The sequence below is a fragment of the Acanthopagrus latus genome, chromosome 17, assembly GCF_904848185.1.
Source record: "Acanthopagrus latus isolate v.2019 chromosome 17, fAcaLat1.1, whole genome shotgun sequence".
Classification (NCBI taxonomy): Eukaryota; Metazoa; Chordata; class Actinopteri; order Spariformes; family Sparidae; genus Acanthopagrus; species Acanthopagrus latus.
Genome location: NC_051055.1, coordinates 14,535,922 through 14,562,956, shown reverse-complemented (window position 1 = coordinate 14,562,956; position 27,035 = coordinate 14,535,922). Strand labels below are relative to the sequence as shown.

Genomic DNA, 27,035 nt, shown 5'->3' with positions numbered 1-27,035 from the left:
CTGTATAAGAAATTAGCTGTCTTTTCAGCGTCCAAGTAAAGCTGTCACCATATTGTTTGACTGTGTCTGAGCAAGGTATTTACAGTAAATCAGAGTGTGCACCCCGACACTGCGAGGGGAGCGTGTGCAGCGAGCTCCTGAAATGATATGCTCAGTAGCAGCCTTATCTGAGTCTCTGCCCGACGTTGTTTACTCTTTTCAAAATGGCCCAAACATGCCATTGGCAGTCATGGACCGAGCTGTGGTGATAACACTTCCAGAACTGATATATCCGGGTTTCAAAGTCTTACTGTTTTATCTGAAAGAAAAAATGAGCTTTAAGCTGAAAGACTTTCCTGCTGTTGTAACACTGTGCCTTCCGAAGGCATATGGAAAAGCCAGAGTTTCGTGCAATGCTGAAAGCATTTTTATTTTAGATGAAATTAAGAAAAGCATGAAGAAAACATATGAGTACTCAGAGTTCCCATTTCTGAATATTTGCAGACATGACTGGCTATCTGTAAGTGGCCTTCAAGGGTTTTATTGATCGTTTGTGTACAGAATATATAATCAAGCTCTTTGAAATTGGGTGACGCATGTTGAAACCTTGCAGGCAGGTGGTAGTCAAAGGACATTAGGAAACAAGGGGAATTTTTCTGTCCCAAAATAGGTTTGAGACCATGTGACCCATGTCCCCAGCACTCTTTTACATTCATTATCTCACTACATGTCAAACACAGCCAGAAGCAGCGGCAAAGAAGCCATTAAGCCTTATCTATTATTGAACAGTCAAAGGCCTTCTAATGGCTGGAAATTGCTGACACCCAGATTCCCTCATAGTCATATGATTTAAAGTCTATCCCTTCTACGAAAGACACTAAACACACACACACAGAATTGTTTTCATGAAATTTACATCTTGTTCTGTACACTAATCTATACACTTGGAGCAGTCAGCGGTCTCCCTGTTGTTCTGTGTTGTCAGTAGCCTAGTTAGAGTTGCTAAGCCATGTGAAAACCCCCCCCCCCCCCCCCGGAATATTTCCATTCTACACGCTGCAGTTCTGACATTATTATTCAATGTGGATAAAGACATTGAGAAGACAGAGATGGCTGCCCTTTCACCAAAAACCACAAAGGATGCGATGCGGGTCCACTGCTGACTTTAATATGAGTCTGTGGCTTCACTGGATTAATGTGACCATTCAGAGGAAACACTCTCAGACCTCTCTCACTGGCCTTATATTTCCTGCCCATTTAGGCTAACAAGCGGCGCCACTTTGAGAGAAAGTCGGGAGCAGTCACACACTCATCATGGATCAGGCTCACAGTACTGATGAGTCATAGAAGACCTTTGCAGCAGCAGCAACAAGTTGGAAAGGTCAGCAGTAATGTTTTTAGTTTTAACTGTGTTTTACAGTAATTCAGAGTTCTCCTCCACTCAAAAATGTTTTCTTCTTGCTCCTAGTAATATTTGAAGCTTCACCGTGCAGAATGATGTCTGTGTGGTTTGACACTAAAAGCTGTTTTTTACATTCATTTGGTGATGGAGGAAAGTTTCTCAGCGCTCATTGACAATCCGGGGCAGGTCTACATGATTTGTGACATCAAAAATAGTCTGGAAACCTATCCTGGTCCAATTTTCAAGGTTGCACAAGTGCACATACACTGAGATTGGACTTTACAGCGTAGTAAGAAACATCTGTCGTCTAGTTCAACTTAGATGGAGGCCTACAGATTCTGAATTTTTAATGAAGGAGAGAGTCGACATAGTTTCAAAGATTTTACCAAGATATTTGAACCTCTCCTGTGAAAAGAACATCAGACACAAATTACTGTTCAAAGTAGAACAATTTACATACATATTAAAACATGTCTGGAGGGTTGGCATTTTTACACTTCCAGTTCCCTCTTCTCAGAGTCAGTGGTTTTGTGAATGGGTTTTTGGTTATATGCCTGAAATAAGATCTGTGGTTGCCAAAGGTTTCAAATATGTTCACATTTTGTTCTACAGCATAACATACATCAGTAAATATCCCACAATTGAATTCAAATGTGTTTATGTGTCTTTAAAACGACATTTGCGAGTGGCTAAATGAGACTACAGATGTTGTCACAGACATTAAACATTATTTTTGTAGTGAAGTTTGTATAGCATAATGTAAACATTTATTTAGTCGTTGTTTTTTTCAAGATTTTTTCAAGATCTTAACATATGTGCTATTTAAGAAAGAAAAGAAACTGTCTCTTCAGCAAATCAGCAATAGCATGCCTGCCACCCAGACCTTCACCAGTACACTCCATCCACAGATCCACAAAGGATGCCATATCCACAGCCCTCTACTCAGTCTTCAGAAACCTTGAAAATAAGAAAAGCTGCATCAGAATGCTGTTTGTTGCATTCAGCTGAGCATTTAATGCATACTCCCAAATTAAGCTAATTGGAAAAATAACACTCTGGGCCTCAGTACAACACTCTGCAACTGGATGTTGTAGTTCTGCACAAGCACACCCCAGACAATATAGATTGCCAGTCACACCTCCTCTATTTTAGTGCTCAACACTGGAGCGCCCCAGAGCTGTGTGCTCAGCCCCATCCTGTCCACACTGTATACTGATGACTGCACTCCCAGAAATCTAGAGTGAACAATGTATACAACACCACCATCATCAGCCACATTATTAACAATGATGAAAGTTGATTTGGGAATGACTGAACAACTGAAAGCTCCAGAACATTGTAATAGATTTAGAAAAAAACATTTTCTATGCTCTCAACATCACTATTTCCTTGGCAACATGCAGAAATAATGATTCTGTGCAGAATGCCATCAGCATAAATGTGTATTCACATGGTCCACAGGGAAATGTGTTGTTTCTTGTGAAAAGCTTAAGTAAACGCTTTCACACTGTTTTTCCCACCACTCTTAGTAATTTTGCGACTCCCAGTTGACAAGTTTGTAGACTCAACTAAAGGTTTATCCTAAGTGTGTTGTCAGGGAGTCATTTTACCTATCTGTTACAAACAATTTAATTTAAAATGAGGGTGTTACTTTTTTTTTTTTCTGTGTGTGTTTACTTGACTGAGTATTCAACCTGTGTGGTGAATCGGTCTGCCTTGTTATATTCCCAAGTTCTCCATTCATGTCTGACAGCATCAGCGGTGTTACGACAAACGAGAGGAATCCCTAGAGTTAAATAACCAGCTTAAATGGAGGGGTAGCACCTCGGGTTTCCTGTGCACCTAATGAGAAGGCAATACTAAACGTGCTGTGAATGCCTGTGAACAGAGCTGACTGGTGTAAGGTGAGAGCTAATCAGGCCCTTTCCATGCTCTAACAACCCTGTGTGCCTTCAACAATTACAGTGCTGAGGATTAGTGAGTTGCGCAGAAACACACAATAATGTCAAACTGCAATGATTAATTTGAAACGATGGTTCCTCTTGGTTGCCTCTGCCGAAAAGCACATGGTGCATTTGTATGCAAATGAAAGTTAGTAGCAGTCCTGATGCTGGTAGAGTTGTGAGCTGTGGTTGAAGCAAGACTTTTTAACATTTGTTTAACTGGGAAGTGTTACAGCTGTGTACCAATGTGGTATATCTTATTTTGCCATGTTATCTATTGCAGAGCGGAGACAGACTGAACACGGATCTGGTGGAATTTCTACTTTCATTAATCCTTACAAAAACCAACATGTGATTTTGTTTTTTACAAGGCATCTGTTTCTTGGCTAACCAATGATATATGTTAATCTCTGAGCTTTAGAAGAACTGCTAGGGGGAGTTGGACAGAACCAGGCTCGCTGTTATCTCCAGTGCTTAGGCTAAGCTAAGCTAACTGCTCATGGTGGCTTCAGCTTATGTGCTGCAGAAACATTATTTAGATTAATGTGTATGTCTAAAAAAATATATATTTCTAAGTGTAATTTAATGCTCTACAGTCAAGTTAGATACCCAATTAACAGTATAGTAACCTGGTTTCATCCTGACAGCAGTCTCCTGCCTTGACTCTCTAAGACAAAACCACCTTAAGGTTTAGTTTCAGTCATTAATGAGGTGACGCCCACATCAATTGTAATCGACTGAATGCCTCCATTATTGGCTTGTAAGACATTGCTGTTGTACCATTATCCCTTAATTATATTGAAGGCAGAGCACTGCTGGTGCAGCACCCTCTCTCGTACAGTACAAAAAAATCAGACGAGGTACTAATCATCCTTTATAGCACACACAAGGCCCGAAGTGTTACCGCCTTTATTGTTGCACTCTAATGGATTCATTACCAAACAGTGATTTATTTGTTTAAGGCAATGCACGGCTGGTTCATGGCCTGAGAATGGAGAGGTACACATTTATATATTCACACTTAATGGAGAGTAAAATATTTTGGGGGGGGACAAATCAAGATCCACACAAAAACAGCAGGAAATTCAATAGACCATTGACAACTAATGTGTCCTTTGAGAATTCTGACAAAATGTCAACTCTGACATTGGCAGCTGGGTACCTGAGTATGATTAAATGAGAAAATAAATGCTATATGAAATGAACATGAAACTAATTTTTGAAAATGATCTCATCACCGATTATGTTGACTTTCACAGGTTGTATTTGCTGAACATCTGAAGAGTAATTTTAGTGCTGACGCCTGACTATAATTCCAAACAGTCATTCATAATTACATCACTTGAGACCCCGAAGATGCACCTGTTTCCTCTATGGCCTGCTCTCCTACAGCCTGCTGCTGTGTTTCCTACAGACAAAATAATTCAATTATGGTGATGATTTTATTGGGTTTCTGGACTGAAATTCAAATCACATTGTTTCCTTTTTCATGTTGCTGGCAACCCGACTGCTAGCCGACGGATGACGGAAGCCAGGATTAGCTCAGACTTGACAATACTGTCACAGTGGAAAGACTACTGATGTTCTTGCTATCAAGATTCATTGAATCAATGTGGCTACTGCTAGCTGCTTTAATACCTTTAACTCACGCTCCTGGTGTCCCTTTTCTTTTTTTGGGCAATAGAGGAAAGGGAGCGAGTCACTCGAAAGATTAAATTTTGGAGCTTGCGTGAGGTATGGAATGAAGACCACTGACTTAGTGTTATCAGCACACCAATTAGCTCTCATCTCCTCTGGTCCTGGCAGTTGATATGTCAAATATCAAATTTCCACATGGCGCGATGCTTCAAACCCCTCCCTTTCAGCAAATCAAATGCTACCTGCACTCCATACCTGTATAGACCCTATTCATGGCAGCCATAATGAGATGAAATAGAAGGTGAGCACAGGACAATTAATGAAGGTTCCATTCCGTTCAGTGTAGCAATTTTTGATTTTTGATTTTTTTTTTCTCACATGTCACAATTATGAAATGAAATGTCCAGTAATAAATGTTATCACAGCATTGTATCACAGTATATATAGTAATTCATGAAAAAAAAGCTTTTCACTCCTGACAGACATGTTTTAACAATTAAGTTCAACGTTGGCAAGAGTTACATACGTACTAAACCCTTGATTGCTATTCACTGATGTATGATAGACTCTGACAGGCAGCCGGTTTGACTGTCGCTGTGGCCTTGATAGAACCTGAGTACTCTTGTTGCCCGCAGGTGCTTTCTCTCTGCTCGGTGTAGTGTGACAGCAGGAAGTTATATCTCTGATTCCCATGCAGATCTGACCTCCAACGTCTCATCTGACTTGACCTACTTTCATCACCTCATATTATTCAAATATATCCAAATCTCCTTGCTTCCTGGACTCGCTGAGAGGGTGAGACTGTATCATAATGTCTGCACTTTCAAGCCTCCAAATAAACACAATACACAAGGGTTCTGACTAGCTCATGGCTTAAGATCATAATAGTTAATTACTTAAATCTGTTGCTTGTGTTTTGGGAATGTTTTATTTAGCTGTGTTTTTCTGAAATTTTTAGTCATGCCAGTGGTTTGGCTCGAGGGATGGCAATATCGATCTGTTGGTGGTTTGGTCCACGATATTTGGAAAAACAAACTATTGAATGGGTTCCTACGAAATCTGGTACAGACTCTAATGATTCCTATTGGATGAATCCTGGATGAAATGTTGTTATCCACAGACTTTTCTTTTAGTCCCACCATGAGTACAAATATCGTCACCCTCAGGGAGAATTTTAATAACTGTTGATCCCCAGCTTTTTGTCTATGGCCATCATCTTGCAAAAACTGTTTTAGGACCAAATACTAAATACATTCCCATCAGCTTCAGCTGTATTTTGCACTTAACTGTAATTTGTATGGTAACACAATAAACTAATACCATTTTCACACCCAAAATATTCAGATTCAGTGCCAGCTGATGCCTGTCTTTCTGTTTCATTGCTAGTGTGTCACATTCAAAATCATGAATGTGCTGAAGAAATGGGAAAAGCCAGTGATAATGTACTTTTTTTTTTTTTTTAAAAAAAGGAAACCTATCATACTTTTCATTTTTTCCCATTTCCTTCAGTGTTTTATAAACTGTATTTTCTTGTGCACGTAAAAATGTTTAAAAAGATGATAGATTGTGGCAACTGGAGCTCCTCTCTCCCACAGAAAACGCTGCTCCAGAAACGCCTCGTCAGGAGTTTCGCCTTTAATTCTGTGACTTTTTGACATCCCTACTATGGACAGACCAGTAAGTATTTGTAGTACTTTGTGAATGCAGTCATTGTTTAAAAGTCAACCAACACATTTCCACAATGAGACTTTATTGATTGACACATTTATTCCCTCAAACTTGATCAATCGCAGCTCTTGATTAAATTAAATTAAATTAAAAGTCATCAGTCTATTTTAACCTGCCAATAGCTATGAGGAAGCACATCTTGTACACCTTTCTGTCGAAAATCTGTAGAATTATGCACATACTTAGTCTGAGTTGATGGCAGATTTGCGTGGAGGTCAGAGCTGGAAGATGTACGATGGAGGGAGAGGGCGCTGGGCCTTCCCGTCAGAGATAAGACAGACAAGAATGATGGGGCCAAAAGGCAGGAGAACAGAAAAGGGCAAACTATCTGATATACCAGAGGCTTTGAATTGTCTGTGAATACCAGCAGGGGATAAACAAGATACTCTGGCACGCTGGATGGAGGGCCAACACTTTAACCTTTACCTTTTCTGCCACAGTCACCTCTGACTGTGGCTGTTCCCTTTTGGGGCCGTGATATTCTCAGCACGTGGAACGTGATTGAATCCCACTGTTAGATTAAAAAGCACGTCATACATGGTGGCTTGATGCCCTTTATCAGACAACAGCCCATGTAGAGGTAAAATAGTTACATTTCACTTATTTGACCGACACATCAATCATAATAGCTTTCTCTATGAGGACTAAATGCACACAAGTAAACATGGATTCATCATCTTGAGGGTTCCAGCATATCATTAGATCACAAGATATGCAAAATATAATTATTCTGAATTTTAAAAAAAAAAATTACAGCTGTAACAATTTTCTGACAGACAGTCATGCTACTTCTTCTCACATCCTCAGATAATGCAGGGACAAATGAACACTCCAACATGGATTGATGGTTCCTGACTTTGTCATTTGGTATTTAGTTGTCTAGATCCCTGGGCAGATTACCTGCTTTTCTCTCTCCACCTGTCACAGTGATGGTCCCTTGGTGTCTGACAGGGGATACAGACTGGCATTTGACCTCTAAGAATGTTCCTCTTCTGTGTGAGTGTGAGCTGACAGCAGCTTAATGCCAGAGTTAAGGCCTGCCTGTGCAGGAGAAAGAGAGAGAGAGATCAGTTCCAGACCAAAAGCAGCTATCTATAGCAGCAGGCTCATCAGCTGTCAAAGAAACCTGCGCACGCTATTCCTGTCCGAATTCATTTAATAAAACCTGTCTCCTTCCTTAGAGGATAATTTGTAGCTTCCCCCCTTTTCTCTTTAAGTTCCTGTCCTTTTCAGCAGTCTCTCCCTGGCCCATCATCAATTTTTCTTTTTCTCATTCACTGTTAATCATCAACTTGGACGACAACTCACCTGTGTTTTTTTCTTGTTTTGTCAGCTCACTTTTAATAGCTTTTCGGGGGAAGCGTAGGCAACAAAATATTAATATCTGAACTGAAGGCATAAAAGCCTTCAGTGCAAACATGAAAAAAAAAACAAATGCATGTAGAAAATGTGTCTTTGGTCAGCCACCTGTATGAAGATATAAGCCACATAATAATAAATTAGGAGTGTTGAGCCATGCTTACTTTGAGCTGCATTGGTGAACACGGCTGGATTTGATTATATATCTTCTCTAATTTTTGGTCCTTTTCCATTTATTAGTTTAATACACAACAGTGTGACAAAGACCCATTATCACCTCTGCTTAACCACCACCTTACCTGTCCAAGAAATTCACAGTTGAGTTGATGGAATTTGTCTTTGCAGGTGCAGCTCTGCAATGCACTAGCATGACGCATGACGACATACAATATACAGCGTCCACTGCAAGGGGGCTATCTATCAAAACAAAACGAAAGATGTTTGCCAAGTGCTGTTTGGAGGAGCGGGGTGAGGCAAAGGCTCAACTGGAGATTCTGGACCCTCTGGAGAATTGACACCTGGAGTCACTTCAGTCACAATACTTCTCTGATCCAGAACCGTTAACCGACGGGAGGAGGGCTCAGAGATTAATTTTATCTTTCGGGATTAAAAAGTGGATTCATCTTCACTCCTGTTTATCAACCCGACTGCAGCAGAGATCTCTTTAAAGATGCTGTGTGATGTTGCCTGCCGATTAGCGCTGGAGTGGAAATGTACTTCACTTCATGAACATAACGTTACAGAGAGGAGAGTCTCTGATAGGTACTGAATTCACAAAGAGTTGCCTCAGAATTCCTACATATCGTATCTTCAAATGGGATTAAGAATTTGTCAATTTTCCCATTAGTTTTGACAGTAAAATGTCCCTAAAATAAATACTGAATAATAATTTGAATAACACAGCACAACATTGTCATTCCAAAAATGGAGCTCCAGACAAAAGATGTCTGTGCAAGTTAGGCTCATAAAACTTGTGAAAAGTTGGTGTAAAAGCAAAGTAGCAGATGGTTAAAATCAAGAAACTGAATAGTAACACAGTTTGGGTTACGTCCTGGCACATTTAACACAACCCACTTTTGTGGCACACAGCATTTACCTGCAAATCACCATCACCTGCAATTTTCTTTAGCCTGAATGTAGGGAAAAATGAGAAAAAAGCTCACATTAAAGTGATTAAATTCCCTCTATTATTTCCCTTTACAAAGTTGTCACAGAAGGGGGGCGGCCTCCGACAGCCTGGCCTCCATCAGGCAAGTCCTGACCCGTTCCCACTGAGCTCCAGCAGGGTCACCTGAGGTCTATTAACAGAGAACAACCTGTGCCAGGGGAGGAGATCGAAAGAAGGCAAACAGTGGAAGCTGATGAATGTGACTGGCTGCATCGATACTGCGGTCCTCGGGTTTCCCCTCTAATCAGTAACATGTTGTTCTTGTGACAACCCGCAGACACCCAAATGTTATTGAATTCATGAGCTATTGCTGGAGAGATTATTTGTAATTAATCAACAGTGAAAAGCTGACTGCCACGAGATATCCATTTCTGACGAGTGCTGGATGCACACACAGGCTGTAAGAAACGTTTCGCAGCTACTGAGGTGGGCGTCCAGAATGTGCTCGGTGCCTGAGAACCACTTTAGGTGTGATTCATTCTGACAGAAGACTCTGTGTTCTCCTGCTCGAGGAGACTTTTCCACAATGCCTCGCTCCAGTTAGGGAAGTGAGTGTGATGACCCAGCTCACCTTTTGCGCTGCCCATTATAGTGCAGTATATCTGCCAAATAAAACCATCCGAAGCCTTCATGTGTGATACACTGAAATGATGCTCACATTTATCTGCTTTGGCAATTTTCAATGTTGGTTTGGGGAACTAGAGAAAAAAAAAAGACAACAACAACAACTGAACAGCTTCAGGCTTCATGACGTTTCCTAATTTTATCTTATGAGCATTTCTTATGAACACGATTTTGAAATAATTTTTTTCAAGTGTTCATGTGTGTTTAACACCATGTTTAAAACATGGTTTATTACAATGGGGAGCTCAGCATCTTTGAAAGGTGGTTACAGTACTCTTTTTATTCAGCAAGAAGTATTTGTTTTAATTAGGTCGCAACAACAGAAACAGGTATTTGAGAGAAAAATGTGGTTAATTTTACAATAATTCATGGTAAGACTTTATATTTAGTTCCCTGTAATAACTGGGGATGCTGGGGACACATCCCCACCACTTTTTTGAAATAAATAATTTTGTCATTTTCCCTTTTAAAAGCATGATTAGTACAAAAAAGAAAATGCTTAAGCAGTTCTTCCCCTACTGCAATTTTCTACTCTGACATTCATATGATCCCCTCATTTCACTGCCTGAAATTGCTCATGTTGAAGACCATTTAAATGAGTTTTTCACCTACGTCCTCAACATTTTTTAACACAATTATAAGGTAATAAGGCCCTTATGTGTCATTTAAAGACTATATAACTGTTGATAACAACCAAATATCCATGTTTTATTTATCAGCACTTATTTGAAACGTGACTGCTCTGCAGCTATTAGATTAACTGTGAGAAAAATGCATTATCTGGGAAATGATATTTTAAAGAAAAAAGACAGATATTCCCAAATGATTTAATGCACCTAAGCAGGTAGCCTGATGAAGTTTACCTACCTGTCATTTTTACACATTTTACACCAACAAGATGTAAAATGCTAAATAACGAGCTTTGGGAGTCTTGATGTCTTGATGCTATGCTAAGCTAACCAGCTGCAGGAGGTGGTTTGATATTTACAGTATCTATAAGTATTTTTCAAAATAAACGGTCCTGTAAACGCCTTTAAAAAAGCATAATCATGCTTGGGCTGCTTCTGTGTGAGGGCATGTTTGTAAAGATATATTCTGTGTGAGCATTTTGCGACTGTTACACTTAACGACCCACCAAAGTACATTTTGTGTTCCCCCAGGACTCAGCTGTGTGTCTAGGGACATCTAAAGGAAACTGAACCTTAATTTGTGCCATTAGTTACAGCTGCTTTCTTTATACTTGGCTGTCAAAATGTCTGGCTTGATAAAGGTCTGTACAGATTTTGTTGGTATTATGGGTGCGAGGTGGACAAATGATTAAAACTGAAAACTGTCATTTTTCTTTCATGTTGTTTGGGTACATTTCTCTACAGATCATATCAGGCTCCTCCTGTGCCCCATCAGCGCGAGAACACGACAGGGGTGGGTGTAACAAGCTACAGAGAGGAAATTGTGACTGGCCAGGTTGTTTACCTCAGTGAACACGGGATTGAGGCTGTAAATTGAAAGACAGGATTATAGAGAAAATCCGGATAGAGATCGGAGGATCTACTTCAAAAAGAGCTTGGTCAACAAACCCAGCACCCTTTCTCTTCTCAGTAAATTCACACCCCTTCTCCTGCCTTCTGTCTTGCTCTTGTTTCTCAATATCCACTGTTCATGGAAGAATTCAATATGCAGCAAGTGTATCCCAGCGTCTTACACGGCTGAATCAAATTCAGCGCCCTCCCTCTCAGGAGCTGGAGATTCACCTGCTGAATCTCTCCTCCAGGGGCTCTTTAGAAACGTTTCTTTGACTCCGCGTCGAAAATGGCTCCGAGATTATTCGGCTGTGCTGATTCTGGCTTTAGATTAGGGCCCGGAAATTCTCAGGTCCATCTGAGATAAGTCCAGACCAGGTGACTGTAGCGAAAAAAAAAAAAAAAAAAAGAACAACAACCCTGTCTCTGCTGGGAATTTAAGCACGACTGGTTTATCTGATACTGGAAGCTATGATCAGGAGATACGACCGCGGACAATCTCGAGTGTAGTCCTCTCGCGTACTACCTCAGTACACGGAGGTTATCTTTCAATATCATAAAGAGCTGCTGTGTTGCCTTCTCAGTGGAGATTGGTGTACACAGTTGAGAGTACTGTTCCCTGGGGAAGATTGTTTCGGTGCCGGAAACAAACCTGTGGGTGTCGGCCGTAGACCAGCAGCTGTGTGTTTGAGTTTGACCAACATAATTTTTAACATTCAGGCATCAACAGCTCATCATACATTCATGATTTATGACCCACAGGGACAGCGGATCGAACGCTGAATAGATTGCTTTGCAGTACGGAGGAAGAGTATAACAGCGATGGAATAATAAAGAACAACATTGATTTTGACCTCTGGCATTGTGGTATATAAACATGAAGCCTAATCGGCGATTCACACTATAATTTTGATATAAAACTTTCACAACCTCTTGTTATTAATTCTAGGCTTCAAAGTCAATAGCAGTAAAGCAAATTTATTCAATGGCTAAAAAAACTTTTGCTTGACTGGATGAGCCAGTTGTTTATCTGTGGCAGTATATCGTGAATATTACGGGCTGTCAAGACTTTAAAGGTTTAAAAAGTCCACTCCCGTCTGAGGAATAAGAGGTGGCGTGTTGTTCTATGTGCTTTAAAGGCTTAAAAAACAGATCAATCATTCGCGGAAACATTTCATATTCAGCTATTACTGCCTGTAAATTATTTAACACCATTACACACTCACACGACGGACACATAATTCAATCCCCGCTTGAAATCTGCATAATTTCTGCTATCAGTTATTAAGCAACGTGACAGAGGCCGCGTTGTGAATATGTCGTTTGCTCAACATCGAGGAAGATGTTAAAAAAAATCAGTCCGGCGACAGCTCGAGTCGCCTTCACAGATTCATCTTCACTTCGACTGAAGCTGAGATGAAAGCAACGTCGCAAGAAATAATCACAGCAGCACAAACAGAGAGAGAGCGGGGCGATGGGTGTCTGTTGCGTTTCGAACGATCCACATTCATACCTGTCTCATTCAGAGGTGGAAAAATCCTTTCTCAAATCATTTCTATATTGATGGACCAGGGGAGGAAAATGATTTATTTCACTGTGAAAATCCGCGTTAAGATTAAACTTCATAATCCCCTTTCACTGAATAATTTCGCCATCACCAATAAGAGATTATATTCAGTGGAACAGGTTACCCAAAATATGAGAGCGTGGTTTCTCCGAAGTTAGAATAATCCTTTATACCCAACTCAATTTCAAATATCGTCGTCTAATACGCAATATGCAATATTTGAAGGGGGAAAACATTCAGAGAGTCTGTGAAGCGTATACAGTGTGTATACCGAACTGCAAAAGGTGATGAAGTGTGTCGTATGAGGTCTTTCTCCTCTTCTGCAGGAGAACTTTCGTATAAAATAAACGGAAAATATCACTGTATGCCTGTATACCACATGAAAACCACAAAAAGGGAATCAAATGTTATGGGGACCCTGAATTTCAGAGCTGGAAAGGTTCTCTTGACACGTGCTGATAAACTTATATATTCTATTTAATGCATCTCTCTCCACTTGCTCAAACTTTGGCTGAAAGCAGAATCTAGAAAGAACCCTTAAAAACAAGTGCAAATATGATCTTTGATTTAAAGGTGCAACATGTAAGAATTGGCCACCTGGTGAATTCATACTCCATTTAGGGGTGCAGAGTATCTCCAGAGAAACTGCAAGCTGTAGCTAGTTTGCTTGGTTAGCTGTGCAGTTAGCAGTCCAGGCTGGGATGTCAGAGCAGTAAATGGTGCAAGTGGTTTATGCAGCTTACAGAGGCATTGGCAGGGGCTGGCTGGTTAGCATGCTAGCTTCAGTAGATATCGTTGCAACACGACACATAGATATCTTGATTGAGTTGAAAATTAAAGTCTTAAACCATAATTCTTACCAATTGCACCTTTAAATATATCAACTGTTGTCATTTTGTAATCTTGATTTAAATTCTCTCATTAACTTGTAACAAAACAAGAACCTCCGGATGACATCTTACTTATGCAAATGATCTTAGCAAAGCTATCTTGTCATGATATCACACATCTGCTCAATACCAGTTAATTGTGTATTTTCTTTAAGGCATAACAATATCATGACTGTCTCTTTCCCGAGGTTTTGGTTGGAAGTCGACCTGTCAAACCATTTGCAATTACTGCTACATGTTGAGTCATACTCACTCCGGTGATAATACGAAAGACTTGATAGCTTTGGAAAATCTTTTAGCTAGACTGCTGATTCTTGTCTGGCTGAAATCTCCTTCTCCAATTAGTACTGAATAACAGACATTTTTTGCTTCATTACACCGGGGAAAAATGTATCTCGACTGAAAGAGTCATCTGTCAGTTTTAAGTATTAAGACATTTTATTTCTATACATTCTCTAATAAATTAATACTCCCTGCCATCCCTAACAAACTGCCACATTCTGGTATAAGTTAATATTGATTATTTCTCCTGTAACACTTTGGTACACAGAAAGTAATTAATTAATGAGGAGGCAGTATGGAATGAATCAGGATGGACCTGACAAGTAATGATTTTTTTAATAAGTAATTCCTGAATTGATTCAAGATAAATAAATGACAAGAGATCTTTGGGCATTGATAAGTTCATTAACTGTTTACGTATGTATCGATCTATTGATGTATTGACTACTCACAAGTATATCCTGATCAACTATGAACCAGCTGATGAGAGGCACAAATTAGAGACAACTCATTAATTGTTAAGTGAACTGTGTGGATTTTATTGATACTACTACTATTATACTACCTTTCTGGGTTGGTTTAGATTCAGAACAGAATAAAATTGAATGTTTTTTTGAATTAATACAACAATATTGTTTCTAGTGCAGCAATTGTAATATTTACAATGGCAAAATCACGATGTAAACTCAATAATATCTCACTGGAAAACATCTAAATTCTATATAGAGGCAAAAGGCCTCGCTTGAGATTGTTGAGTACATTTCACCTCTCGTCCCCTCAGTCATCCCTTCAGAACATCAGAGTGACGACTGATACTGACTGATGAGTTTGTTCTTCATTGTTTCTAAACTTCTCTCAGTGTACTGTAAAGTGAAACGTCCTCCAGAAACTCAACTATGCCATGTTGCCTCCATGTAGCACTTAGATACACCATGACCTGGATGACTGAGAATCTTTGCCAGCACCTCACAAGAAATAAACTAAAATGTAGACACAGTACAGTACAAAATATTTCTTACATGAAAATGATGAGCGATGTTTAGAAATAATGAAGTACACAGACATCAGTCAGTATCCGTCCGCCTTCATTCACCTCTGGTAGATGAAAGAGGGGCTGGTTTGTCTCCCTCAGCAGTGAAGTTTAAAGATCGCAGCAAAATAAACAGCAAAACTCCTTTATTCCATGTCTTCTGCTTATCCAGGGTCAGGTCTTGGTGGCACATACAGACAGCTTGTCTGTAACAATTCATCATTAGCCTATTAGCATGCTGTGCTGTGTAAATCAAAGCAGTGGTGGATGAGAGACTGCGAACAGAGTCGGTCAAAATATAACCTGCTACATCTTTAGGCTTGTCAGACAGGTGTATTGATAAAGTACTGCCTTTTTTTTTTTTAACCGTGAGGGGTTTATGGCACTTAAAATAATGATAGTTGTTGTCATCAACTTTAGTAAACTTTAGTAAACTTATCTTCACCCGGTTCACATCTCACTCTTAAAAGTAAAGTAAAGGAGCTCAGCAGAGGAGAGGCTGTAACAATGTGCTAATTAATTAATAAACAACAACATTCAAAAGTCCTGATAAAAAAACAAAAAAACAAAAACATTAACATTGGAGCTTATCAATGCTACAGTATTTAATATTTTGGCTAAAGGTCCCAATTAATACCAGGTGTCTGTATCTTTCCCTTTTACCTCCTAATCGCTTAATTAGTTAATTAGTTCAGGGTTCCAGACTAACTTTTTTTACTAGGAGCACAGTGGCCCCTAACTGAAAATTAGCGGCCACTGAGCACAATTACTTCTTCCTTGGCAATGAAAAAGGTCATGTTAAACTTCAATATTAATTTGGCCTGCTCAGTGCACTGATTAACGATTTGTGTGCTAGTGTCAACATGGAGTGTTTTATTTTGAAAAGTAACTGGATGTTATATTGTTGTTCCGGTGTGTGACTTCCTGTCTGTTCTGTGCTAAATTCAGGCACCTGCCACCTGTCATTCCAGATTCTTTCTGAGTCTGAGTCCCTCAGGTAAAATGACCAGCTGCTTCTTCATTAGTCCTTCTTTGGTGTCTGTTTATGACGAGTTGTGGTGACTTTGTAGTTTCTGGGCTCTCTTCATCAAAGGAGTCGGCGTGTAGTATGTTGATAAAAGAATCTGCGGAAGCAAGGCTGGGTGGAATGATAGAGCAATCTTTATTGAAACAGATCTCAAGCCTACATCTGAATCAGGGCGGCCGCTCGCTGGTGTTCTGCCCAATGCTTTGCCCTCTGCTCTACCAGAAATCCTCTCGAATCCTCAATCTTAGGAAATCTATAACCACTCCACCTTCTCTACCCATGCTGGCCTTTTTAGAGTCCTTTCTCCAGTACACACCTACTTCTGCTAATTGGTCACTTTGGTAAATTAAGAGTCCATCTATCCAATAGACTAAAAGAGGAGTTGACGTGTCTCCCTGCTCATCTCACATAACTCATCTAACTTGGCTGCGGTCAACCTTAGGTCTTCTCCCCAAAATGGCCCAAATGGTCTCTGTGTCCTTCAATGGGAACATAAACGTTTAGGCATCTCCCACCATTTGGCGTGAGGGTCAAACTCAGTTTAGTGCTTTATAGTGGCCTTGCCATCTGCTAACCTTTAACACACCCAAAACTGAAACACAACTCTGGGACGCCTGGACCTGCAAGTTCAACAACGTCTATATTCCGCCACTCACACAAGGAAAAACAATTAATCATCATTAAATCTAAACTAAGTAAAATCAAAGATCGGAATGCGTCGCCATCCAGATACCTCAGCTTTTCAATACACTCTCTGCAGCAACTCATCATAAACATGAAGTGATGAGGGAGTGTTATGTGTCACTTTGCTGGAGGAGGCACAAAAACAGTAACTCACGATTACATTTTTAGTAATTAATGAGTCGTCAATAGTTTGTGCCAATCAGCTGCTGGTGCGTAGTTGATCAGGAAAGACTCGTGTAGGGAGTGGTCAGTATGCTGATTTACGGATATTTATGAGCAAAGTTTTACACAATGATTTATTAATAAAGTATCTTCCAGTCTGATCTTTAGCAACGAGTCATTATGAGTTCTTGAATCACAGTTAATCAGGAGTTACTCACTGATGATTCATTCAGACTTGTTCCAGTAATTAATCAGAGTTTTGTGTAGCGCACTGTGAAATTATTTCATTTCTTTTGTGCTCCACTACATGTGGGAATGAATATATATACACATACTGTATATTTCATGTAACTCTGCAACTTCACTGTTGATCCCTTGTTTTCTCTTTGTTCCGGCATGCCATTTCATGTCTTAATGTATTTTATCTAATCAATTTCATAATCTAGAGCTCAGGTTGGAGGTGGAAGACATTCTGGAACAGTCACCAGTCCATCACAGCATTGCCTCCAATCATGGCAAACAAATGATCCAGGCTTACATATTTCCAAGTGAAGAATTTCTCATTCACCTCACCTGTGTGAGGGAAGGAAACCATGCAGACTTCACACAGAAAGGTTCCACTCCCAGAGGTTCTCGGTGCAAGACAGACATGCAATCCATGTAGATAAAGTAAAGACCATGTCACATCTGATTGTATTGTAGACGGGGTTTATGTATGACACAGGCAAACGTGCAACCTCAGTTAGCTGCCTAATCAAGCTGTGATTTTAACCAAAACTATTCAGTGTTATCTGAGAGCATTAAGCCAACATCACAAACAAAGTTATACGTCGTTGAGTTAATGAAACACTTCAGTCGTGATTTGAAGATAACAAGAGTGAAATATAAATTTGCAGCCACAGCTCTACTCAGCTTCTGTACAGTACAGAGCTTCTCCAGATTCACTTTCAGGCTCTATGGACAATATCCGTTGAATAAAGTGATTGATTCTAATTGTGCTTCAAGTCCTTATCAAGTGAGGGGAGATGTTGTAGCATTTTCAATAAAAATCAATAGTGGTAATGAGCGCGCTCTCTGGTTCTGTAAATATTCATGCTCCCTCATGTTTTCATGTCTCTGTCAAAGCCTCGATGTGAACTGAGAATATCTGTATCACACTCGAGTACTTTGGCCTCCAAAACCATAAAAAAAAAAAATCAAACTTCAAAAACCACGAGGTAAAAGGCTGTCGCTTGAAATAATCAGATGATAACTGATTCTAATTCTCCATGAATGACAGCATTTTGGGGATGTTTCACTTCCACACTGTGCAGTGGTTGATTCATGTCTACAATTTTTCTAATTTTTGTGTAAATGTAAAAGGCTTTTAGCTTTGATACAAACCAATCTGTGCAATTCAGAATGTAATTGCCTGTAAAGCACAGTTTACACTCAATTTATATTAATTTTGTTAATTGGTTAATACTGTAGGCTGAAACTGATTATAATGATGATTATGTCTTGCTGCTCTCGGTATGTTACTTGAATGAATAGAGAACACCATTTCATAACTAGGGATCAATAAAGAGGATCCAGTAAATGCTAGTAGATGCTGCAATTTGTTTAGGCTAAATTATTAAACATCAAAACAGAAATTTCTAAGCCACTGACTTTTTGTCGAAAGGCGGAGCAATGGCGTGAATGGATTATCCAAATTACATTCTTTAACAAGGAATAGGCTGCTGGGTTTTGTCGAGGCACCAGGGACCAGTAGATAAAGTCAAATGAAAGTGCCTTTTATTGTATCTTTATCGGTCCGAGTTGTTGACATTTAAACAGGTCATGCTCATTTGAATATTCACCCTACATGTGCGTGGTTATGTTGGTTGCTGAAATGGCAGTAAATGTAAATCTTCTCATTAAAGGTCAAACAGAGTGTCGGTCTGGAAGCATTTCTCATGAAAACAAATTGCACTTGCTGAGGCCGGGTGGGCGTCACTAATCACATTGTACATGTACAGTACAGTAACTTTTTCACCTTAAAATAACAGCTTCAAAATCTTGTCGATGGTTCGGTGTCTTGTAACAGAGTGAACGGTGCCTCTGTCTCAGCAGCTCCGCCCCCCCGTCACTTGTTTCTGCACTATGTAACTTCAGTGAGAGGGTAGGATCACAGCGTTACACACATGTTTGCTACAACACACAAGTGTTTGACACATAACGTAGTGATGATGTAATGAGTTTTGTTTATAGTCAGCACCCGCATTAAATCGGACAAACTGTTACAGACCTGGGATTTGTATTTACAACACTGGTGTTGCACTCAGAATCTGTGGGGGGCGCCGAGTTGCACAAAACGACAATTTTTACATGATGTTGCTTTGATCCTGAATGCCTTTTTAAATTTATATTTTTGAAACATACTATTTGAAAATTGACGCCGCTATGGTAGATAAAACATAATAAAGATGATAAAGTGCCCCTCTAGTGGACAAAACATGCAGAAGTGCACACAGCTGGTGCTTTTTTTTATTTTCCTCACACCTGTCCTTCAGACATTCAGAATTCGCCGCTGCCCCAGAGCAATGGAAAAGACAACGATATCCCACAACAAGAATATGAACAAAATGGCTGATCCTTAACTCTTCCTGTGTAAAGAAACAGATTTGTTAACAGATCTACTTTGAACCACCCAAAACCTCATTAGTGAGTGCTTCCTTCCCATAATGACACCCACATCTGACAGTACACAGGGAAAATATGTGTGTGTGCATGTGTGTGATGTTGAGAGGAGGCAGGCAGAGGAGTCATTCTGAGTGCTCCTTACTATCTCCCAGCCTATTCCCCTGACATTATACTCCCAAGATTCCCCTACACTGCGTGTGAGAGATGTTACCTCTTTGAAAGATCAACAGAACAGACCCCTTGATGGCATTAATAAAAGGCCTCCGCAGCTGCATGAGAGACGCAACGCTCTTTCCTCTGCTGATGTTGGTGCCCCTGCAGTGCCCCAGGTGGTCACTGTGTTACTGGGTGTAATGGAGGTGTTGCATGGGAACAACTGGTAAACAGGCACTAATGGATGAGTCTACAACTCTCCTGAACACATTCAATGGAAAATAAAAAAAAAACATGACGAGCGAGGGGGGAGATGCTTCTTCACTGAGTACACTGCAATAAAATAAGATACATTTCTTGATTTCTTTCTGGGGATTTAAGGGTTGAGGGGTTTTATTAACAAAATATCTATCTAATGGTGTCATATATGCTCTATTGCTGGCCATAACGCTGAAATGGCTGATGTATGTCGTTACAAACACACTACAAAGAATACCAATGATTGTGGGCCTCGATATATGAGACATTTCACACACAAGTTAAATTTCCATGCCCTCAGGCTGCGAGTGTCCGACCACAGCTCCTCAATTTTTTTCTTTTTTGGAGGGGAGAAAAATAACAACGTCTGCATGCTCTCCCCACAATATAAAGTGCATCTGTACGGGCTCCTCATTTCCATGCAGCTGTCTGGGTCTGGGAGAGCCGATGATAGATCTGCAGACTTCCAAATGAGTTTCACGAGAGCAACCTTCATTTCGCAATAAAATCTAATGTACAGATGTAGAGGATAACAGCTCATAAAACGGCCCGTGTGCTGTCAGAGCAGTCTAACGCAGTTGATGCATTGCAAACTCCCTCCATCTCCCGATTCCTGTCTGTCCTATGATGAAATATGAGCGGCTTCACATTGCTCCAAGTCACATAATAAAGAGTGACTGAATCTGATTCTGCCTTGTGTATTATACCAGACAGGTACGGAGCAACAGGGGCGACTGTTCGAGCAGTCTTTTGTTTCTGACAGTGAGGCTCCTTAATGAATCCTCGCTCGCCTTTAAAAAATCGAGTGCAAGAAGGAGTCACGGTGCTGCAACAAAGACGCGCAGCGTTGTTATGGACGCACAAACACGCCAGCAGTGCCATTGAACTGCCGTCCCCTGCAGGACTGCGCTGTCTGCCACAGATGGCTCCAATGTCTGTTCAAACTGAAGCGGGCTGGCTACACACCCCTGCTATAATGGGCCTTATCTGACAGAGGGATTAGTGTTCAGCGGAGCAAAAACACCATTTAGCCATGGTCAGCTGGGAGGGCGCTAGAAACCCCCGTGTGATACATTGGCTTTGTGATCTCTCAGCAAATGAAAGGAAACAGGGGAGCTCTGACTTTGCCTCATTACTGCAGCATGCATTTATTGGAATTAAAGAAGAATAGGATGAACACAAGTCACCAGCATGGATAAGAAACTGTGAAAAGATGAGAGCAGCGGAGTTCACCGCTAGAGGTTAACTGTGCGTGTCTTTCTTGCATCGAGATTAGAATTAGCTGAACACAGAAATCCCATAAACCTCCGTTGTTTATAGTATTTTTAAGACTGTCATCTGACAGCAAGTGTGATATTAAAGGGGGTTATCATGTAACAGCCAGTAGCAACGTCTTAAAAAAACCCAAAACTGCATTTCAGCTATGTGCTCATGTTTTTTGTGGATGGGGCTTGGACATGGATCAGTGGCTTATCTTTTGTTCCACTTCAAAGGATCATCTGCCATTAAGCATCATCTTGGGGTAATTTTCTGGGATATTTGAAAATGCCACAGTAAGACTTTGAGTGTTTAAACTATCCTTTCTTGTTTCATCAAGCTCGTCCACCTGCTGTGTGGAATAAAAAGCCTGGAGTTTACCTCTTCCTACTGAGTGGTGGGAACATTCACTCTTACGCTAATTAGAAAATGAAAGAGAATGAAAGAAAAAAATGCAACATGAAATGAAAATCGTATATCCCCTCGCACATTTCGCACATTGTTATGCACCACTTCAGAGGTTCCCAACCACCAGGCTGTGTGTCAGTACCGGGTCTTTGGGCCACTGTGAATAATAATTAAAAAAAGCTTTTAAAAAGAGAGGCCCACTCATCTTATCGCTGTTTCCATGACAACAATTAACTTCAAACCATCAGGCATCTGAACTTAAGACAAAGGCAGAGCAGGATCCCGAGCGTTCAAAAGAGCACGTGTCACAAACACTGGGCTGTGCCCTGCAGCTCTGCTGGTTTGGAACTGACAACTTTGTGAAGCAGCTGCGGTTTCTTTGACCCCGGTGATGGCCTGCTCTTTCTGGAGACTGAGCGGCAGTGATTCATCTTCACATGTTGCCCTTTGCTTCTACTGTAGGACAGGATCTGCACAGTCTAGCAAGCTGTGAAGGTACAAAAGCCCGACATTTTCAAAGGGAAACAACTTGCAGAGCGGCAATAACTAGAGAACACAGTGTGGTTTTCCTTTGAGGTGCCTATATATATTATGATAGTAAATACATTCCTTGCATAGTAATACATTCAGAATGCATTGTTGAAACAAATATATTTGAATTATCTTTACAGTTTATCCTTATTAGATGTAGAAATCTCACCACATATTCTTTCAGTAATTGATTTCCTTCTCTATCCTATAAGAAAGCTTGAGCTGAATCATGTCAGTAAATCAATGCATGGTGATTAGCTTTGCCTCATCATTCCCCTTTTGACAAGATAACTGTTTGTTTGTTTTTTTTTACCCCCGTACAGCATGTCTGTTTGCAGCAAGAAACAATGGTAATAACCAGAATGTAGAGTTGTAAAAAAGCTACGATCAGACATCATCTTGGTCTTCAGTGTTCTTTCACTCAGAAGGAATCAAAACTATGACAAGACACTCCTCATAATTACATTGTTTTATGTCGTTTGTATTTTTTTTTTCTAGCGATATAAATGGTTTGAAGACAGAATGCACTGCTTGCATGTATCATTATTCCTGAGGAGTGTGTTTCTCAAAGACGGGAAGTTAATCACTTTGTACAGAGTGATATACTGCACAGTGGTTTTGTTCTAGCACCTGCAATTGATCAGCCCCAGTCTATACTAATACAATGAGCTTGAGCCCAGGAAAATCAAATGTAATGCCGTATGTATAAGATTTCCTGGCTGCAAAAACATCATTTTGTAATATTTGTCATTTAATTTTCCTTTGTGTTCCCCCAGTTCCTACGATTCTATCTTCCTCACATTTATGTGGTTTGTATCTGAGTCAGATGAGGTTTACTGCTTTTATTGCTTTGATGCGATGAGCGGCAACTCTAGCAGGTTACCATTGATTTTCCAGGCTTGATGAATCAATCACCTGCCTCCACCTGCAGATACATAAAGTGCATCGGGTGGCTGTGGCTCGGTCGTGTGTGTGTGTGTGAATGGATGAAGAGGAGGCAAATTGTAAAGTGTTTTGTCCGCCTTACACATACATGTGCGGTCCATTCACATCCATTTTACATACTGAGCGAAAATGAGGAGTCCTCTTTTGATCCGTCTAATTCTGGAATCCGACTTCACTGGTCTCATTTGAGTCTCTGCAGAGTTAACCATTATTCTTTTCTATCTGTAGAAGCTCAGCACACACAATGGAAGTTGTGTTCATTACGCAGCAGCTGCCATTACAGACACATCAAAAGCCAGAATTACCATATCTTACATTAAGCACACTGAAGACTTGGGTTATGGTATGTGCTGCCAGAAAACATACTGTACCTCCTATAATGTCACATATATTGTACCATACAGCCCATTTTCCTCCCTGGAGTTAGATCAACAAGCTCTTGTTTTGGCTCAGTCTGAAGTGAAATCATATGTGTTTTGTTCCCCAAAACAGACTCAGTAATTGCTCCAAGGAACATACAATGTTAAGTGAAAATGAATACTGACTTTTAGTTCATGAAATTGAACAAACAAAAAAAAAAAAAAACAGAGGAAAAACATTGCCCTAAAATTCTGTTTTCTCGGCATCAGATAATACAGTAACGCTTGTAGAGGAGGCTTGCCTGGACTGCAACCACTTACTGTTGGAAGTGGTGGGTACAAACAATCACAGGAATTGTGACCCTTGTTGTTGCCCCCTTGTCTGACAACATTTCCCAAAGGTGTTTGACTCTCACAGCATGGAGTCCTCCACTCTTCTGTTCCTGTCGGTCCCCCTGGGCCCAAACATCCACGTGAAACAGCAGCCCCTTCATTCAGACAGTGGAAGTGATCCAAGGAAATCAGCAGCGGCAGGGAGAGCTTTAATTACATGTGCGTTTTAAGAAATGCTTTTTGTGAAATGTTATGTTTGGTGAAATGTTGTTGTGTCTTGTGAAATGTTGTGTTGTGTTAATTGTTGTGTTTGGTGAAATGTTGTGTTTTGTTAATTGTTGTGTTTTGTGAAATGTTGTTTTGTTAATTGTTGTATTTTGTTAATTGTTGTGTTTTGTGAAATGTTATGTTTTTTTAACTGTTGTATTTTGTTAATTGTTGTCTTTTGTGAAATGTTGTGTTTTGTTAATTGTTGTGTTTCGTGAAATGTTGTTGTGTTTTTTGAAATTTTGCTGTGGTTTAGAAATGTACTGTGTTTTGTAAAATATTGATTTGTTTCCTGAAATGACCACAGTTATAAAACTGTTTGCCGATGAAAACCTGAAACACTAGTCTACCATATTTGCTATTAATATGTCATATAGGCTGGAAAATATAGACTTTAGCTATGGTTTTTCAGCACCCTTCAATAAAACCTATTATCACACTAAGTACTGTAAATCTGCAAAAACAGAATCACCTCAGCCAGCATATCAGTTCTCGAGCTTGATTGTAATCAACCCGAGACATTACACACTATCATCAGGTACGAGTGTCTGAACAACATGTCCCCATTTCAGTAATTCAACCCTCACATTTGTGCAGAGGATGTGAAACGGCGCAGCAGATGGTGCAGGCGCAGCAGTTTACATCTTAGAAGCAGAGGAGGAAGAAACCACACCCAGACTGAAGCCCATATGGGTGAGGAACGCTGTTCGATTAGAGCTCGTCACTTTAATCAATCACATCAGCCGACGACAAATGTCACCTCCGTTAAAAAGAAACCCCCTTCCCAGGTGTTTGCAAGACCAGAAATCCAGGTTTGCTCTGACTAAGACAGATTAGGCAAAGCAGAATAATGTATCACAGGCACACAGGAGAACACGTTGACGTTTACTTCCCTTATATGGATATTTTACAAGCAGAACTAGAAATCCAACTGATAAAACGAGTAGACAAGAGTGACTAAAGTGAAATTAAAGAAAGCCCCGAAGCTGCAATTTCTTCTAGATTGTCTACAAACCTATTCCAGTCCATATAGAATATGTTAAGGGAGCCTGCAATCCTATTTATCCTTATTGTTTATTTTGAGTGGGAGGCACTGAAATGCAGGAAACTGTCACATGGATATGGACTTGCCAAGAATCTTGGAGGCAGTGTTGTCTGCATAGCTGTTTGGATGCAAGCACAAATCTTACTTGGTTATGCTGTTTCTGCTGAGTGTTTGCTGTGTCTTTCACTTACCTTAGCTCCCATTCACTCATCCACGGGCTGTAGAAACAGGTGATGATCAATAGTGTCATGCCTTGAAGCATAATAGTCACATCATCATAGGTTTTTACACTTTTTAAGTTTGCATCTGGGAAAACGAAAACAGGGCAATAACAAAGCAATGATAACATGATTGCAGCTACATATTAAAAAAGTTTAACATCAAGTAGATGTCAAAGGGCAGAAGTGACAGTTTTCTATATTTTATATGGTTGTGTGCTGTGTTTTTATTGCATGGTTGTTCTTTCACAGCTTGATGCCTGCACGCCTGTGCGTGAGTCACATTTTGCCATTTTTGTCTATTTCTTTTTCATGCAACCAGGTGCTAGCCCGGAGATACCTTATATCCAAGCTGGATGAGCATGGCTTTTATCCCAGATGTCCTCCTCTCCTTCCTGTGGCTGTCCAGCTTGTCAGGTTGGACTGTTGAAAGATGCCATGGGCAGTGGTCGCCTCAGAGTCCGCTGCACTTAATCCTAAACCCACGCTTTCTCCTCCAAAGCTGATGAAATTATTTTTGCCATAGGAAGTACGAGTTTCAGAAACGAAGAGGAAAAAAATATGTTTGGAAAATAAATGTGTGAAAATTGAAGAAGCCACTGGCAGCATTTGTGTGCCATTTTAGGTTACTGATGACATTCCATGTTACTCAAACACATGTCCAGAACACACAGCAGGTGGGGTAGGGAGGCAAATTTAGATCTATCTAAGAAGAATTCACTCACAGGAATACTGTAGATGTATGAACTGTACCACACATGACAACAGATGCTACTGTCATGCGCGATGAACCGGAGCAAGCTGTGAAGAGGGCCTAGCACCTTGTCAGGGTGCTATTCACACTTGCAGGCGAGCAATATGTGAGAAATAATGTCACCAGTTTCATGGACACTGGGCCACCAATGAAAATACCTCGAGCTGACACTGATCTTTTCAAATAAAAGAAAACTGACAAGACAAGAACTGATATTGAAGTGTCAGGATCCAATCACTGCCTCCGTCACAATGCAGTTAGACGCTTCCAAAAGTTCTCATTATTTGAAGTGTCTAGACTCAGTGATTGTGAGCAAACAAACAGTTCATTGGATCCAGCTTGATGTATTGGTAATTCTGCTTTCATTTACAAGGCAATTAGAAGTCTGCACAAGTAATCATCACTCCATTTGCAGAGCAAGGCATGCTTGAGCAAATTATTGATCAACTGTATTGCAGGAAAATGAAATTCTAGGCAGGCGAGACTTTTAAGGGGGAGTTTTTCCTTGAGGATGGTCTACATGTAATGTCCTTGGCAGTCAAATATGTGTCAGTGACTCACACAGAAGCTGCATGGCCTGTTTGCTGCTAATCTCTCAAGTCTGATTGCTGTTCTTTCTTGTACAGGCTTATTTAAATTCCATCCAAAAAAAAGTATATGGCTTAATACAATAAATATTTGTCCTCCCATCAGGAGAGTGTACCCTCAGAGGGGAAACAGAACCATAAATCACGACAAACCGGCCACCCCAAAGCACAGCTGTGTACTGTACTATTAAGTACAGTACACAGTAAGCAGATGTACTGTACTGTAAGCAGATGATGCAAAAACCCAGAGGCT

General features: G+C 40.3%; 2 long non-coding RNA genes across 6 annotated transcripts; both read left to right on the top strand.

Annotated features, from left to right (window-relative positions):
- Nucleotides 1–2,833: 2,833 nt before the first annotated feature.
- LOC119005403 lies at nt 2,834–9,827 on the top strand. 3 transcript variants are annotated; one of them, XR_005070491.1, is made up of 6 exons: nt 2,834–4,757; nt 5,009–5,263; nt 5,598–5,757; nt 6,558–6,639; nt 8,395–8,811; nt 9,255–9,827. It is a non-coding gene; the product is annotated as an uncharacterized LOC119005403 (long non-coding RNA). The 3 variants fall into 3 exon arrangements; XR_005070490.1 differs by having other exon boundaries at nt 2,834–5,263; nt 5,660–5,757; XR_005070489.1 differs by having other exon boundaries at nt 2,834–5,263.
- Nucleotides 9,828–22,032: 12,205 nt separating this feature from the next.
- LOC119006470 lies at nt 22,033–25,921 on the top strand. 3 transcript variants are annotated; one of them, XR_005070807.1, is made up of 4 exons: nt 22,033–22,238; nt 23,980–24,130; nt 24,776–24,871; nt 25,764–25,921. It is a non-coding gene; the product is annotated as an uncharacterized LOC119006470 (long non-coding RNA). The 3 variants fall into 3 exon arrangements; XR_005070808.1 differs by having other exon boundaries at nt 24,751–24,871; XR_005070809.1 differs by having other exon boundaries at nt 24,751–24,990.
- Nucleotides 25,922–27,035: the final 1,114 nt, after the last annotated feature.